We start from the raw sequence: 17,786 nt of genomic DNA on the forward strand, positions 1-17,786 counted from the left end.
AAGTTAGTGTTTTCCTGCATTAAAAAACAGAACACTGTTCTCTTCCAAACATTTTAGATGGCTCATTCATCATTTATCAAAAGAAATTTTATTTTTTTAATTTATTTTACTTTTTTCTAGAAATTTTAATTATACAGTATAATACAGGAACATAACATTGTTTTAAAAGCTAAAACCTACCAAAAAACCCCTCCACAAACATAAAAAGACCCCTTATATACCTGATTCTGAAGCCCAGTCCCATTTCCAGAGGTAACCTCTACAAATAGCTTTTTGCTTCTTCCAGAATTTCTCTCCATGCATTGTAAATGTACAAGTTCATGAATAATTTTTATATATCTATATTTTGGACATTTTTCCATGTCAGTTCATATGTCAATGCATCATTCTTTTCAACAGGAACATAGTCTTTCATTGCATCAAAACATACCTGAATATAGTCAGTCACTCCTTTATTTGGTGGAAGTCAGGTTACTTCCCAGTTTTTACTGTTACAAACAAGTCTGCGAAGAATATACGTCTTTGTGTATGCGCACACGTAGTTCTCCAGGACAGATTTTAAGAAAAATATTTTTGCTGGGTCAAAGGGTATTGCAGACTTTTTATTTTGATGAAAACTACCAGGGATCCCTGGGTGGCGCAGCGGTTTGGTGCCTGCCTTTGGCCCAGGGCCCGATCCTGGAGACCCGGGATCGAATCCCACATCGGGCTCCCGGTGCATGGAGCCTGCTTCTCCCTCTGCCTGTGTCTCTGCCTCTCTCTCTCTCTCTGTGTGTGTGTGACTATCATAAATAAATTAAAAAAATTAAAAAAAAAAAAAACTACCAAATTGACCCTCCTTCCACCCTGGTCTTACCAACATAGACACCCACGTTTAATTTCCCATGTCCCTGCCAATCAGAGATGTGACGAATTTGAGAAAGTTTTGCGAATTTGATGTGTAAATGATTTTAATTTCCTTTGCTCTGATTTCTAAGATGGTTGAGGATCTTTACGTACAGTGCTGTATGTTGGTGGTTTTTTGACATGGTTTCAAACATTTTCACTTGTAGGACTGTTTCAGAAATGCCTCTCCTCCAGGGCAGATATGCAGCCAGTAGTTAAAATATTGAAATAGTTTCATCCTTGTAGGTAAAGTGTGCCTGCCCCAAGTCACAATTCCAGGGCTCCTCCCCCTGCCTCTCTGGCACCTTGCCGGGACCTCCCAGTGAGGCAGTTAATATGCAGCTTATGCAGATAACCTTCAAGACCCTGCTCTATTGCAAAACCTGCCTCTATTCAGATTGTTTGACCCCATGATTCACCATTTACAAAATATTTCCAGGAGTCCCTCCCCAGCTCTCAACCGAAGGTACTCAAACTGTGTTTTATACTTTTAGCAGTTTGTGGCCTGTGAGAATCACGGTAACGTCCTGCTGGTTTGCTTCTTGAACTGGGCCCTGCTTTGGATGCCGATTTCCTAGGATTATGCTTACATAATTTCCTTTTGACCTTAGCCTGCACAATGTAATCCGGGAGGGCACGCTGGGGGAATAAGATGACCCTTACGTAACTTATTACGTAAGAGCCGGGAGACCTGAATCTCTTCGGAGCATCTGCAGAGTTTTCTAAGAAGTCTGAAGGTTCATTTTGATAGAAGTTTGTTGTCTTTCAGCCAATTGAGTTCTTTAAAAAGCATTTCTTTATTTCTGAAATAGGCGAAGGGAAGGGGGAAAGAAAAGGACAGTATTGCTGTTATGTGGCAGGCTTGTAGAAGAAATGCTCGCCATCTAATTTAAGCTTCTCTACAATCCTCTTTCCTTGAATGGATAAGGGAACAGGCTCTAGGGATCAGAGTGGGTTGCTGAGGTTCATTCAGCTAGAGAGCAGTAGCACCGAGCCATAAAGCCCACTCAGCTTCTTCCTATGGAAAGCACCTGTACATGTGTATACCTAGGGTGGGGGACAGAGTGACTCACAGTCACCCTGCACAGTCCGCTTCATGTCCTATTCTCTTGAAGTCTTAAATTTTGCCCACTGGCTGTAGTGAGGTCGATGGGGAGCTCAGATCATTCCAAGAACTTCAAGTACCTTAGAGTCAAGGCAGGCTGAGTCCACCCCTTTGATCTCTGGGCCAGGGAAGCCCTGTCCTGTCCCTGGCTGTGTGCAAATGGACTGGAGTTTTTGTGGCTGGAACTTTGGACTCCCTGATGTCACCCTTTCACCTTTACCTCTGAACGAGGGTAGACCCAAAAACAACAGGTCTCGTGTAACATGTTTGCCTGGCACGAGCTTGGTCCTGTGTCTCCTCTCTGCTTAGGAAGTGACACGTGAGCAAAACTCACACCAGGGTGAATGTCTGCTTGGCCAGTATAACAAAGCCTCGAAGGAAAAAGCTTATCCAGGCAGCCCAGAGAAATGGGGCTCTGGTCATTTAACTTTTAGGGTCACTAGAAGATAGAACTAAAAGGGGTTTGTTGTTAAATATATTTTTGGTAATTCCCTCTTATTTTTAATCTTCCTATTGAAAAAGTAATAAACACACATGGGATAACATTCAGACCGTACTAAAGAGTATGTAGGGATCCGTGAGTCCCTCTCTCACCTGAGATGCCTATGTACTCATTCTTTGCCTCAGAGGCCACTGCTATTAATAGTGTCCTATCCTTCCAGAAATATTATCTGTAATCCATCTGTCCATCCATCCATCCATCCATTCATCCATCCATTCATCCATCCATCCTCCATCTCAACTTAAGCTTAACTCTTATGGTTGAAAATCATTCAAAATTCTGAAATTCACTCTCTTGGTTTGGTGTGTTGGGGCCAGTTACACTCCTGACAGAGGATCTTGCATGTCCCCTACGATGCCTCTCTGAGGTCTGGTTCTTATTCTAAAGTTCTACACCTGGTGAAGGTGTACCATTGGGTCACACACCAACCAAAGACCTTTCTGAGAGATTGTTTCCATACCCTGTGCTAGACTATTTCTTCTGGATTCTTTCTCTTTAAAGCAGAATATAAGAAGATACAGTAGAGGAGGAAATGTATTTTTTTCCTCTGCCCTTCTAGGTTCTTGACTGAGACCCCCCGACTCCACCCTGTAACAAAAAGAAAAACAAATGTGAGACAGAACGTAAAGACTGCTAACTCTGGGAAACGAACTAGGGGTGTTGGAAGGGGAGGAGGGCGGGGGGTGGGAGTGAATGGGTGACGGGCACTGGGTGTTATTCTGTATGTTAGTAAATTGAACACCAATAAAAAATAAATAAAACTGTAAAAAAAAAAAAAAAAAAAAACAAATGTAATTGTATATGTATGTCCAGGAGCCCCACAAAGCTATGAGACCCAAAGGCAGCCAGGCAATTGAGACGTACATGCCATCCTGAGCTAAAGGAAGAGATGGGGCTTCAAGGAGGAGAAAGGCAACAATAACCAGAAAAAGAAGAAGAGCAAATGTCTGGTAAAAAATGTGTTTGCCCTGCTGTACAGATAAGTCTTGCAGACGAAAATGTTATCTCTGATAATAGTTCCCTTCCTGGTACAGACCTGCTTTCTGAATTCTTTTAGGCAGTTTAGGAGGTAAAAAGCTTTTCCTGAGTCTGGTAGGTCTCGATTGCCTTCAGCTGAAAATAATTCTTGTGCCAAAGAGGCCTATTTTGGGGTGGCCTATTCTGCTCCCCTACAATGTCCTGCTGGATGGATAGTTCAAGTTAGGTGAGATTTCACAGAATCTGTGCTTCTTCAAAGGCTGCTTTCATTCATTCCTTGCCTGAGAAGGGTCCTCACCCACACTCCTGCTCCCTGCATTAAGACTGCCTGATTACACATATGTTGATTGCTGAGCAGCTGAGTGTGTTAACAGGAGGAGGTCAGTTTTCTCAATGGCACTTTTCCCCCCTGTTAAGTATAGCAAGAATGAAGGGCTGAGAAATGGCTATGATACCACTTTCCGTTACAACTTCCTCCAAGTTACCACATGAGGATCCAGGACTCTGCTGGACCTTGTCTTGGGATAGTCAGAAGTGGAAAACAGGATAATTCCCAAAGAGCTGCCCTCTAAAGAACAGAGATGTGATTGGAAATGTTCCTTCTTCAAAGATAGGAAAATAACCTGTTGGTTCTGTCCCTGTCCTAAGCAGATCTTCTGTAGAGCTCTAGACACTGGTTCCTTCATCTTGCAGAGCTCAGTGTAGACCTGGATCCTAGTTTCTGCCACTCATGGCTATGTGATTTGGGGCAGATAAAGTCTTAGTGGGGAAAATGATTATGACAATTTCAAAGGATTGTTTTGTTTTAGTTGCAGGTACTAGAAGCCTAACTTAATTTGACTTAAACTAACAAGAAAGGTATTGGCTTATTAGTTAAAAAGTCTACCAGTAGCTTAGGCAGAGTTGGATGCAGAGGCTAAAATCTTATCATCAAGATGCATTTTTTTTTCTCCATCTCTCTTTATTTTAAAGCACAGGCAAGTCATTTCCATGAAGGCTCTTGGCAGCTCTGAACTTGCATCCTAGTAGCTCAGAAATGTCAGCAAAAAGGAGCTTTTTGGGGCCACTATTTCCAGCAAAAGGCTTAGGATTGAATCCCACGTTCCTACCCCTAAATCTTCATGGTCATGAGGATGAAATATCCTGATTCTCCAGGCCTGAGATGGGCAATGGGTCAGCTCCACCGAAAGGAGAGGAGATGCGTAGAGGGTCAGGAGTAGAGGAGAAGAGGTGTCCTGAGAGTAATTGGGAGACTAGAACAAAAGAGTAGTAAATGGATACTAGGTAGGCAAGAGGCTTGCAGTATAGGGGCTAAATGAGGTGGATCAGCAAACATTCTCTGTAAAGGAACAGATAACAAATGTTTTAGGGTTTCTGTTGCACTTACTTAACATTGCCTTTGTAGTGCAAAAGCCACCATAGGCAGTAGTTAAATGATGAGCCTGGCTCATCAAGTGTTCTAATAAAACTTTATTTACCAAAATAAAGCAGTGGGTTAGATTTGATCCATGGCTATAGTTTGTTGACCTGTGGTCTAAAAGATAGATTGCACATGCAGAGAATAGAATCTTCTTTTTGTACTTATTCCAGAAACTTCAACAAATGACATCTGGCACATATAAAATACTTAACAAATGCTGGCCATTATTATTATGCTGTAAGGCCAATAACAGTGATAACATTAATGATAATTACAATAACACTAATTGCATAATTGGATATAATGAATTATGAGTAATAGGTCATCCAAATTTTCAAGGGTTGTTTCTATACTATTAGGGCAGCTTCCATTCTACATACTTATAGAGCTGGAAGGAACCACAGAGGCATCCAATTCTAATACCGCATTTTACAGATGAATCTTAGGCTCACACAGGAGATGACACGTGTATAGGTTTACATAGCAAACTAGTGATAGTTTTGAAATTTGTAGCTGTTTCCTTCAGCCCTTCTCCTGTAGCTTTGAGCCACTATCTGATGGACACATGGTGTGCCTAGTACATTTGAGCACACAGGTAGAGTCAGAGCGTGAAGATTCACTGATTTTTACATTCAAACTGGATAGCATGGTGACTTAGTATCGTTATGATTCTAGGCATATTCTTGAGCTGGTGGAAAGACCTGGTTTTGGACCAGCATGTGTTTATGACTCATGAGAACTCCCTGCTGATGGGATGACTCAGATATCTGTTTTATACAAAAATTACTAAACACCTCTTGCTCCGTTTGAAAACAATGAATAAAACGACAAGTTATTCATTGCCTTACTTACTACTTCTTCGTCACTATTTCCATTGACTTAGCATGCTGGCAACCATCTAAAAACAGCATGTCTTCAGTTTGCGTGCTGGTAAAGGGCTTCCTCCCAAATCTCCCATCAGCATGGACAGAGAGAGATCCATGGACACTTTTGTCTGCACTTAGTGGGACAGACCCATTGGCCAAATTCTTCATGGTGGATAAAACTCTCCTTGGGTTTTGGTTAACCAGCAGTGATGGAGTGATCCAGGAGGGTGGGTATTTTAGAAGCACAGCTCTTTAGCATTTTTCTCCCTAAAGTTGATTTCCAACTGTTATTACTCAGGGTCACTTACATAAATCAATGAAAAGAAATATTTTCATGAATCAAAACTGTGTCATAGAATCCTCTGGACTCAAGTACTAAAGAGACCTCAGTAAACAGAATGGAGCATTTGAGATTGATTGATTTTTAAGGCAAAGGTCAGCAAATTTTTCTGTACAGGGTCAGATAATCAATATTGTAGACTTCTTGGGTCATGTGGTGGGCTGTGATTTGCCGACCCCTGTTAAACTCTAGTTAGTGTTAAAGAGCAGACCAAAAGATGGAGTATTTGAATTGGCTATCAGTTACTTGAATATAGTCTTTAAAAACTTGGGCTTTGGATTGGATAGATTTAAGTGTAGCCCTGTGGTTCTGTTGCTTAGTGGGTGATTTAAGGCAGGTTAGTTGCCTTGTGTTCCTTGTCTGTAAAATAGAGACAGTAATAACCCCTTTGTAGACTTGTGTGGAACCAGCAAAGGAAGTCACTTACCCCAGAGCTGGTATGCTGCCTAAAGATAGTACTATAATTAGTACTGTTATTGATAACCAACCCAGTGGGTAAAAGGAGATAATTAATAGCATAAAATTAAGGCAATAAATTGCCTCTCTGGTCAGCTTCAAAGGGAACTAGGGAACCCAGAAACCTTTTCCATCATCTTCTATGGGGTAAGTCTGGGACTGTACCAGTTTTGCTTTGCATCGTTGAAAGGAGCCTCATGCTAACTCATGACAGACAGTCTTTCCTTCTCTGAAAAATGAGGCCTCACATCACTCAGAGGAAAATCTCAAATTAGAAATCCTTTGGGATCCCTGGGTGGCGCAGCGGTTTGGCGCCTGCCTTTGGCCCAGGGCGCTATCCTGGAGACCCGGGATCGAATCCCACGTCAGGCTCCTGGTGCATGGAGCCTGCTTCTCCCTCTGCCTGTGTCTCTGCCTCTCTCTCTCTCTCTGTGACTATCATAAATAAATAAAAAAAAAAAAATTAAAAAAAAAAAAAAGAGAAATCCTTTGCTGAACATTCTCTTTAGCCATGGAATGAGACCAAATGGCCTGCTCTGGATCAGAATCATCAATGTCATCTGAGAACAAGTGGTGAGGAGTGACTGCGGGCCGTAGGAGCTCTGGGACCTCGGCTCATTAGTTCCCAGTGACTTCATCATGTTGCCTCCTGTCATTTTGCAACTTCTGTTGCTAAGGCTGACATTAGAAAGAATTTGGCCGGAAGCCACATATGTGTTCAACATCCTTAGGGAATATAGCTTTCAATAACTAAATTTTATAGATACAGATATAGAAATACAGATATTTTTGCAGAATTATGAGCTATGAGGTTGAGGTTGGATATGTTGGGAGACAGGTGAATGACAAGTTTACCCAAGAATGGCAAAATAGGGCGCCTGGGTGGCTCAGTCAGTTGGGCGTCCAGCTCTTGATTTTGGTTCAGGACATGATCTTGGGGACCTGGGATCAAGCCCTGCATCAGGATCCAAGCTCAGCAGGGAGATGCTTGAGATGCTGTCTCTCCCTCTGCCCCTCTGACTGCTTGCATTCCCTCTCTCTTTCTTATAAATAAATAAATAAATAAATAAATAAATAAATAAATAAATAAATAAATCTTTTTTTAAAATGGCAAAATAAAACAATGAAAAGCATCAGCCCTTTCAATCTATACACACCTACACATAAACACACACTTTCCCTGGGACAATTCAAGGTCAGGCCCATGATGCAATAGCTAAGGAACATCTAAGAATGTCATTCTCATGAGCTTCCAGGTTCTTGCAGTTAGTATGTTGTAGTGAGAAAGGATTAGATTTTTAATAGACATAGACCAGGATGGGAATCCTACCTCTGCCCTTTCCTGTTTGATAACAGGCAACTTACTTAATTTTGCTTCCTAATCTGTAAAATGACTAACAATCACTTCTCAAGTGATATAAAATGTCCATCAGAGATACTACAAATAGCTGCTGTCTTTCTGACTGTACGGGCTGGCATCCCAATGACCAAATCTCCATACCCCGCCTCCCCACTCTAGACTTGTAAAAAACAGACTGAAGTTACTCTCAGCATTTTAACACATGCTAAGTCATTACTCTAGAGAGTTATGATCCTGGAGCCACTGATAATAAGGAAGTCTGCTGAGAAGACGATGAAAGCTGGTCCCACTCTCTGTAATCCACTAGCCAGTCCTGATTATTTCCCAGGTATTGCTTCTGCCTGTGCTCAGAAAAGGTGAGATTGCAGGTCATTGGCTTCATGCTTTCACGCTTGTCCCCTGGGAAATTTGCCTCGAAGTTGAAAATTATGTGACATCCTTAGTAATAACATGATTCACTCTGCTGAACCACCCTGTGCCTACTTTGTAGCCTGCCCCCCTCCCCCCCAAAAAATACTCATTCCTGTTTGCAGATTTAATCTAAGTGCACAGGGAAAGCTCTCATCTCTACAATGATGAAGTCAAATGGGACAGAGGTTGCTAACTCAATAGGAGCCAGGAAAGTACGTGAAATTAAGGAGCAGTTCACTTGCCTCTTAATGCTTCTTTCAGAAAAATAGTGCAAGCACAATGACAAATGGTTTTTGATGCTTGGCCTTGGTGTTAGGGAAGCAATAAGGATTGATGGGGACTGTGGCCAATAGGAAAACCCATGTCTGTCTAAAGGAGAATCACTTCTCAGTTCTAGCTGATTGTTGCCACTCAGAAATCTAGGTTCCAGGGTATCTAGATCTTCCAGCACTTTAAGAGAAGGGAGAAATCTGGATTTTGATGTGAAATCTACTAGATTTTAAATGTTGTGAAATGATTCAAATGAAAAAGCAACCACCATAAAGACAACAATAATCTTGTGTTACCCTGGAGTTTATAAGCACTTATATAGACCCACAGGGAGACCTGGTGGGGAAAAAAATGAAGTTGAGGGGGAAGAAATGGTTGTGTGGACTAACACCCCCAAAATTTCATATGGCATTTATTGTAACACTCTACAAGTAGAAAAGCTTGACATTGTTGTTCAGGTTTTATCATGTGCCTTAGATGCTATTTAAGAAAGCAGGTAAGCAAATGAATGGGAAATATCAGAAAGGGAGACAGAACATGAAGACTCCTAACTCTGGGAAACGAACTAGGGGTGGGGGAAGGGGAGGTGGGCGGGGGGGTGGGGGTGACTGGGTGATGGGCACTGAGGGGGGCACTTGATGGGATGAGCACTGGGTGTTACTCTATATGTTGGCAAATTGAACACCAATAAAAATAAATTTATAAAAAAAAAGGGCAGGTAAGCACTGCTAACAATTTTCAGTACAAGTTAAAACAAAGAACATTGACGTTCAGCTGAAATTTTAAACAAGTCACAATTTACTGGCATTTATCGCTGCCAATTGAAAGAGGTTTTAGAATTAATACCCGACTTGTTATCATTGGCATTGTTGAAGTTACTACTTATTAAGCTTATCTATGAAGAAAAAGAATCCTTATGTAAAAGGGAGGAATAGATTCAGTGACTTCTCTCCATTATTTTGGGTGTGATGGTCTGGGACAAGGTCATAGTTTCTTACTGGTAAGTAAGAGACATTGTGTGAACGCTTGATAAGTAGGGAGGGATGGTGACCGAGACCCACTCTGGGAGCACGTGTGAGCAGCAACAGTTGGGCAGCTGTTGGATAGCCCATCAGGCTGTGTTTTGCTGATAGGTCTAAGGAAGTTGAGAGGGAAAAATGAAGTAAAGAGAAGAGGAGAGACATGTTGGGGAGTATGAGGAGGAAGAAGAAAGATGCCAACATGGGGTACCTTGGTTAAGTGCACTGTTTTTGGCTCAGGTCATGATCTCCGGGTTCTGGGGTCAAGGCCCACACTGTCTTTGGCTTAGGTCATGATCTCTAGGTCCTGGGATCCAACCCTGCATCAGGCTTCTTGCTCAGCAGGGAGTCTGCTTCTCTTTCTCTCTGTCTCTCTCTCTCTCTCTTAAATAAATAAGTAATATCTTAAAAAGAGAGAGAGAGAGAGAGATGATTACAATGAAGTTTTATTATGTGTGTGCTGCTCGGTGTGTGATGTAAACCCTCTTCCTCTTCTCCCCATCCTGTATAATAATGATTTCTCAGGACCGGATTGTGGGGTTGGATCTGTTCCCAAGTAAGGCACAAAGGGCTGAGTGTGAGCTGAATGCGGCCTCAGGGCAGATGGGGAGAGGGTGGGTAGAGGAAGGAGGCAAGATTGCCTACAGTGGAAGAGCCTGCCACTTCTGTATTAACTCAAGGCCCTAGGATGTGCTGAGATCCAGGGAACTCATTTCAGAGAACACTACAGATCTTATCCAGCCCCTAGTCCTATGTTTTGTCCTAGCACTTAATTCGACCTACCAGTTTTTACTACCAGTTTTTACTGAATACGTATAAGTGCCTGGCATTGTGCGTACCGTGATATAGCAGATTCAAGCGAAGACAGGGCATGATTTTGCTTTGATGTCATGATTTAAGGGCCAGCTAGATAAGTCACTCACTCAGGAAAAAACCCTGCTCTGAACTAAATTAAAGAGTTTACAAGTTGAGCAAGATTGAACTATTCTTCCCAAGCACCTGGATGAAGGGCACTCACCTCAGCTGCCAGGGAATGAAGTGGCGTTGATGGTTCACAGCAAACATACCGGACCACTTCCTGGGGTGTTGAGGGGAGGTGGGGCTGGAATGACTTCAGGAAGTGCATAAAAGGTTCAGTTGTGTCCACTCATAGTAATTTGAGGCTGCGGTTACTTTTGGCAAGGTCGCTGGATGTCAGTTGGAGCTTTGGGAGACCCCAGGCTAAGGAGTTTCATGCACCCTTTCCTTGTGCTTCGTTTGGCTCCTCTCTGAATCCATACCCATGGGGGGAACCTCTTACCCAGTGCCTGACTTGGGAGGACTCTTGCCACTTCCTGCCAAGGGCATTTCCCAGCTCTGTAGAATTGGGTCCCCCTAGTACCTCCAAATCGTTATGTCTCCACAGATGCTTATTGAGCATCTAATCTGTATTGGGCCCAGGGGAAGAGACAGGCCTTTCCTATACAGGATCTAACATCTACTGGGGAAGGCATTAAGGAAACAACATGGTTGTGATGAAATGTGAAATGCAGCATCGTAGAGGCATGAAAAGTAAGCTGGGGCTTAGGAAAGGATTATTCAAAGAAGCAACATCTGGGGCACTTGGGTGGCTCAGGTGGTTACGTGTCTGACTCTTGATTTTGGCTCAGATCATGATCTCAGGGTCCTGAGACTGAGGCCCACATCAGGCTCTGTGCTCAGTGGGGATTCCCTCTCCCTCTGACCCTCCTCTGGCTCACACTCACCCTCTCTCTCTTTTTAAAAAAAAAAACCCAAAACTCCCCCAAAGAACAAACAAACAAACAAACAAACAAAAAAACAAAAAGCAAAGGAGCAACATCAAAGAGTCCATTAAGATTTCAGGTTCTCAAAAAAAAAAAAAAAAAGATTTCAGGTTCTCATGTGAGAAGCACTACACCCCCCAAACACCAAGCACTGCATCTGTCTATTAAAAACTGGGAAGTGGGTAACCAAAGAGGATGTAGTCGGCCCGTGGGCTATGGCATGTCCACGTCCACTTTGGGCACAGCGAAGTGACTGTTTCTGTGAGTGGCCAGTGTAAGAAATGCACAGTCTTCTCTTAAAGATGATTTCCCAGCTGGTGACCTGATGGCTCCATTGATTTCACTGTAAGGTCAGCGTATGGAGCTAGTGTAGGAGTGACTGGGCTCGGGGAGCGGAGATGACTGGTGGGGTCAGCAGGGACTGACTAGCTGATAAGGAGCCACAAAGGTTGTTAGTGGCTAATTAGAAGGAATGAAGTAAGAAGAGACCCAAATCCATGCTCCTGCGCCCAGCCCCCTGCTTCCCCGGGGTTGGCGGGGTGGTCCTGAGATGCCTCCTGGGGTGACAGGAGCCATCAGAGTCTTGGCGTGGGCCCACCTTCGGTGTTGAGTAGCTGGTGGCTGGCTAAGGAGAGAAAACCGTGGCTTCAGTCTGGGTCTAGCACCTCCTCTGTGCTGGAAGAAGGGGGGAAAGGCGGTGTCGGGGGTTCGCCTGCATCTCACCAGAGAGGCTGAGCACACTGCCTCTCTGGAGGGAGCTCTAGAAAGTGCAGAGTGGGTACTAAGAGGGTCTCCGTGTCTTGCCTCTTGGGTTTATTGTAAACGTGGAGTGAGACAATGTAGGAAACCCTTAGCCTGAGGTCGGGGACCACGTTAGTTTTCTATCGTTGCTATAACAAACTACCACCAGTTGAGTGTTTTGAAACAATACAGTTCTTACACTTCTGGAGGCCTGAAGTCCACAGTGGGTCTCACGGGGCTGAGTTCTTTACTGGAGGCTCTAAGGAAGAATGTCTTTCCTCGCCTTTGCCAGCTTCTAGAAGCCACCCACATATCCCTTGGCTCATGGCCCCTTCCTCTCTCTGCAAAGCCAGCAGTGTGGGGCCAGGGCCGAGTCTTACTCATGCTGCTGTCTCTCCACTTCCCGCCTGTCCTGCCTCCCGTCCACGTGCAGACCTTCGTGGTTACACTGAGCCCACCTGGGTAATCCAAGATAAACTCTCCACCTCAAGGTTGGCAGCCTTAATTCCTTTTGGCTGTGTCACTCACCTCATCACAGGTTCTGGGGATTAGGACATGGACATTTTGCGGCCGGTGGGGGGCGTTATTATGCCTACTGTGCACACACTAAAATGTCAGTCGATGGTCCCTATTTATTCCCAGCGCTCCTTCAGAGGTGGGATAAAGCCTGGGCTCTGGCCGGTTCTGAAGTGCCCCAAGTAGAGGGCTGGAAAGCCTGCCTTGACTCGCCCAGGGGAGCAGGGATGTGGCCAGACCCCACCTGGAGGGCTGTGCCCAGTCCCGGAGGCGCATCCTCAGGGGATGTAAGTGGTTCGGGTGCTGCAACCTGGACGGGGAGGAGCTTGAGGACCAGAAAACCCTGAGCAGAGAGAAGAGCTGCCTTCATGGGCCTGCAAGGTTGGTGGAGGGAGAGGGAGGCAGGCTTTGCGTATTGTTGAGGGTCATGTTATGGTGAAGAGCGTGCGCCTCTTGCTCCGGGAGAGCTGGCTTCCAACCCCAGCTCAGCCCCTCACCAGCCATTGGGCAGATGGCTTCACTTCTGATCTCCAGTGTTTTCCTCCACTAAGAAGGAATAGTAGTAGTATCTGCCTTGCGAGAGTGTTGGGAGGAAGGAATGAAATAGTGCACGTGAAGCAGCTAGTACGTTGCCCGATGGTCGTCTAACCTGCAGGGGAACAGATCTAGGTCTGTCCTGAGGGAGGAGCTTTGTGGTCGCCCAAGCTGTGCGGTGACAGGACGGTGAGGCGGGTGATGTACCAGGTCCCTGACCAGACACTGGCACAGACGTAGACTGCAACGAAGTCACCTGGGTGCTTTTTAAAAAGCTCAGAGATCTGTGCCCCCGCCCAGACATGCTCATTGGGATATTCAGAGATGGGGCTTTGAGATTTGTTGGATTTTTTTGGCCTAGTAGCTTTTATTTTCTGGAAGCAGCTTTAGATTCATAGCAAAATTGAACAGCAAGTACAGGGATTTCCTACGCACCCCCTGCCGTGTCCTCAGACACCTGCAGGACTTCCCGACCATCAACAGCCCCCACTAGTGAGGTTCATTTGTTATACCCGAGGAACCTACATGGGTGCATCGTTACTCCCCTGGGTCCATAGTTGACATAGGGTTCATTCTTGGCCTTGAACGTTCTGTGGGTTTGGACAAATGTTTAATGTGTATCCCCTACTAGAGAATCATGCACAGTATAGCTGCTCTAAAAATCCTTGTACTTCACCTGTTCCCCCCTCCCTTGCCCAATCCGCAGCAAGCACTAGTCCTCTTACTAACTCCGTAGTTTTGCCTTTTTCAGAATGTTCTATATATATTACGTAGTCTTTTGGGTTAGCTTCTTTCACTTAGTTATGTGCGTCTAAGTTTCTTCCATGTCTTTTCATGGCTTGGTAGCCCTTTTCTTAAAAAAAATTTTATTGTTAGGTCTGAATAATATTCCATTGTCTGGAGGTACCAAAGTTTATTGATCCATTCACCTACTGCAAGACATCTCGGTTGCCTCCAAATTTTGGCAATTTCATAACTTCATAATTATAAAGCTGCCATAAACATCCACGTGTGGACATAAAATTTTGGAGATCTGTGTTTTTTACAGGTGATTCAGAGACAGATTTGGGGCCTCTGGACCAGATAGTCATTGGTCCTGAGGTTGATGGTGGACTGGAAGCCTCGCCAGTCCCAGAATTCTAGGATTCTGTGAGGACGGCGCGTAGCTCGTACACCAGGCTCTGATTTGGACTGGACATTTGCCTTCTTCCCCTGCTCCCCTGTAAGCAAAATCACTCTTTTGCCTGCATGCTCAGTGTCAATGTTTATTGCTAAGCACAAAATTACCAAGTATAAAGAGTAATTTTTCTAGGACTGGAGAGAGCTGACCTGGCTTTCCGGGTTCAGGACTGGCTGCATTTATATAGTATTTACCTTGTGAGGTTATTGTGAGAATTAATTGAGTTCCTAAGTATAAAATGCTTAGAAAAGTAAGCTTTGCACAAACATTACTTGCAGTCATTATAGCCCTCAGAATTTGTATGCTTATTACTGGTTACCAGTTGAGTCCTTCTGAGTGGTGGGAGTCCTTCCTGGTGAGGGGCCCAGGGTCATTTCACATCAGCAAGTGCTGCCTGAGACCCCAGAAATAGGTTGGCACCTGTGCACACTAGATATCCAAGGGGAGGAGTTAATAGGTACCTGCGGGGCACCTCTGAGGCCAGGAGCTTGCATTGTCACAGGTAGGCAACCAGGCAATGGCTTCCTGGAGCTCCTTTCACCCTTTCCTCACCTGCCGCCATGCTACTCTCTCTGCTTTCTTTTCTGGGTGCGCCTTGGTGGATTTGGAAGTTTGAAGGTGCCTGTCACTCTGCAAATACTCCTAGAAAGGATGTGCCCAGAGAAGATCCCCAAGGACTCAAAGGCAGATGGCAGCACAGATTTAATCCTGGCTGCTCAACCACCTGTTCGAACCCTGGCTTTGTCGCTTCTAAGTTTTATGAGCTCTGGCAAGTTGCAGGATGTCCATTTCTAAGGTGGGATCATTCATCCCCTCCCAGGGATGCCTTGAAGACAAAATAACATGAGGGGTATGACATTTTGTGACATCAGCCCTTGTTAACTTATGAACATATTATTAACTGACTTCCTAATAAATTCAACTGATGGACAGTTGGTTATTGTTTATAATTTAAAAGATGAACACAAGGAGAAGAGCCTGGAGGGAGCCTTCTTATGGAAGAGAAGGGAAGGTGATATGTTGAGGACCTTTGCAGCTCTGAGCATGGGAAAGCAGAAGGAAGATAAAGACCACAGACATCTTTGTGGGCCAGTGAGACACTTTCTATAACCCAAGCCACCCCAAATCCCACTGTTTGTTTGTTTTGTTTTGTTTTGTTTTTGTCTCGTCTGAAGGAGACTTTCACATGTCTCCCATGTATAAGGTGTTTTGGGGGCAAAATTAGCACCTGTGCTTTTGTCAGCAAAGCCACCACTATAGGAATCAGCCATTTGGGGACCAACAACATAATTTAGCTTGCCCATTTATTTTATTTTATTTTTTAATTTTTATTTATTTATTTTTGCCCGTTTATTTTAAGCTTTTTATCGAAGTCTAACGCACATACAGAACACACACATCTTAAGTGACCAGCTTGAATAAATTTCTCAAATTGAACACACATGTGAAACTAGCATCCAGATTAAAAACAAAAAGAAAAAAGAAAAAGGAAATTATTAGTATTCCAGAAACCCTGGTGAGGCCACAGAGTTTTAAACACAGTTGACTTCAGAACTGACCCTGGGCAGTAGCATGTACTTGGCAAAGTTTATGTCTGATGTTCTGAGCCCCTCTCCTTTCACTTGGCTTCTGGGTGTGGTTCTGGCCAGGACTCATGTCAGATTTGCAAGGTTCTCCTTAGCAAATCCTGTTTTTAGGGAGAGATCTGAGAAGCTCCTTCATGCTGGGTTGTTGGGGAAGGGGTTGCCTTTTCCATGGCCTTCTGTCTTCAAACTGAGATGCAAAGGACAGGACTCTCAAGCAGGAATTTCAGGCATCTGGGAGCCCAAAAGGGCACCTTTGAAGCCCTCCAGAAAAGCTTAAGGGAGTCCTGAAACATCTCCCCACAAAAGCATGGTATGGCGTTTCCAGGGCCAGCCCCAGGAAATCTCACTATTTACAGGGTCATGGTGATCACTTGTCTTCTTGTTTGGCTTTGACACTGCAATTGCAAGGTTGGCTGCATGTTCTAGAAGGAGAGAAAAGGCACATAGACTACTCGGCTCAAGAAGGGAAAGGACCACACTGATGAAAAACAGTTAAGTTGTGACCAAACTGCCCAGAAAGTTCCAGCCACTGCTTGCCGTGCCTGGCTTCTGCCTGGGGCCTGAAGGCACTGTGACTAATTAAGCCACTTAGTCAACATCCCAGCTGCTCCCCTGCCTGGCAGGCTAGGAGGGCTCATCCTGGAAGCTTCAGGGGCTAGAAGGAGAACTTCCCGTGCTTGAGGGCCAGATCCAGAGCTCTGTTAATGAATAGTGCTTCCAGAAGAGTCCTTCTGGCAAAGGGAAGAAGCTCTTTGGCTCTTTGGTAGAAGGGCATTTTGGAAGGTCCAGATTTAGAGCTGTTGATTTCGGCAGTTGGATCCTAAGGCGCCTTCCTGTGTCCTCACCAGTTTCCCCTTTTCCCCTGAAGGCCTCATTATCTGAGCCCAGATTGGTTCATGGCTTCGTCTTCCCCCGAGGGTGCTGGGAGCACTGGGGCCTGCCACACTTTGGGCAGGGCAGCCGCATCAAAGCTGCCAGTAGGGAAGGGCCAGCTCTACCCAGTGTCACCCTGCCCCTTCCTGCTACCTATGGGTTATCCTAATGCAGGTGTTCCCTGCAGTGCTTTTTATCTTGTTGCCCATTCATTCATTCAACATGCAAAAATTGAGCATCAACTATATACCAGGAAACCATGCTGGGTGTGAGGGAGACTGAGTCAAGTAAGACAAGTCTGTGCCCTCATTGTGTGTGTGTGTGGGGGGGGGGGGCGGCAAATAATTGTGATAGATACCTCAACAAAGGGCAGCATAGGCCAGCACAGGTCAGCCTAGGTAAGTACAGGTAAGCACAGGTAAGCTGCAGGAGGAGCATCTGAAAGTCAACAAAGACTTCCCGAGGGAAGTCATACCCGAATTGAGTCTTGAAGAAGAAAGAGAAGTTAGTCTAATAAGGCTGGGTGGGAGGGGAGGGTGGGGAGGACATTTTAGCCGGAGGAAACCTTTTGCTTCAAGGCAGATTGGAATGAGGGCCGAGTTCCCTGTGACTGCAACCCCGGAATGCACGCCGCACGAATTTCCCCGTTTACTGGAATTAGTTGTGTGACGTGGCCTAATGGGTTTTCATGTTGTTCGATGAAACAGAGGTGGGTAGCAGTTACTTCGGGAGTAACAGGGCTCTGGAGACAGGGCTGGCCAGTGTCCTCCTGGGCCATGGCATAATCTTTATTTTTAGAAGAGGTTCCCAATTTGAGATGATTAAACACCCCACCCCAGTCTCTCTACCCAGGCTGGGAGGGTCCCTGTTCCTTGGTATGTCTTATTTCTGTTTTGGGTGGTGAGCCTTTCCAGAAATGGGCAAATCTGTTGTGTTGAGGCTGGCCTAAATCCCTAACCT

General features: G+C 44.8%; 1 protein-coding gene across 1 annotated transcript in view; it reads left to right on the top strand.

Annotated features, from left to right (window-relative positions):
* Positions 1 to 17,786, top strand: part of SLC1A2 (solute carrier family 1 member 2) — a 138,396-nt gene that overhangs the window by 66,570 nt on the left and 54,040 nt on the right.

Source organism: Canis lupus, chromosome 18 (genome assembly GCF_011100685.1).
Source record: "Canis lupus familiaris isolate Mischka breed German Shepherd chromosome 18, alternate assembly UU_Cfam_GSD_1.0, whole genome shotgun sequence".
NCBI classification, from domain to species: Eukaryota; Metazoa; Chordata; class Mammalia; order Carnivora; family Canidae; genus Canis; species Canis lupus.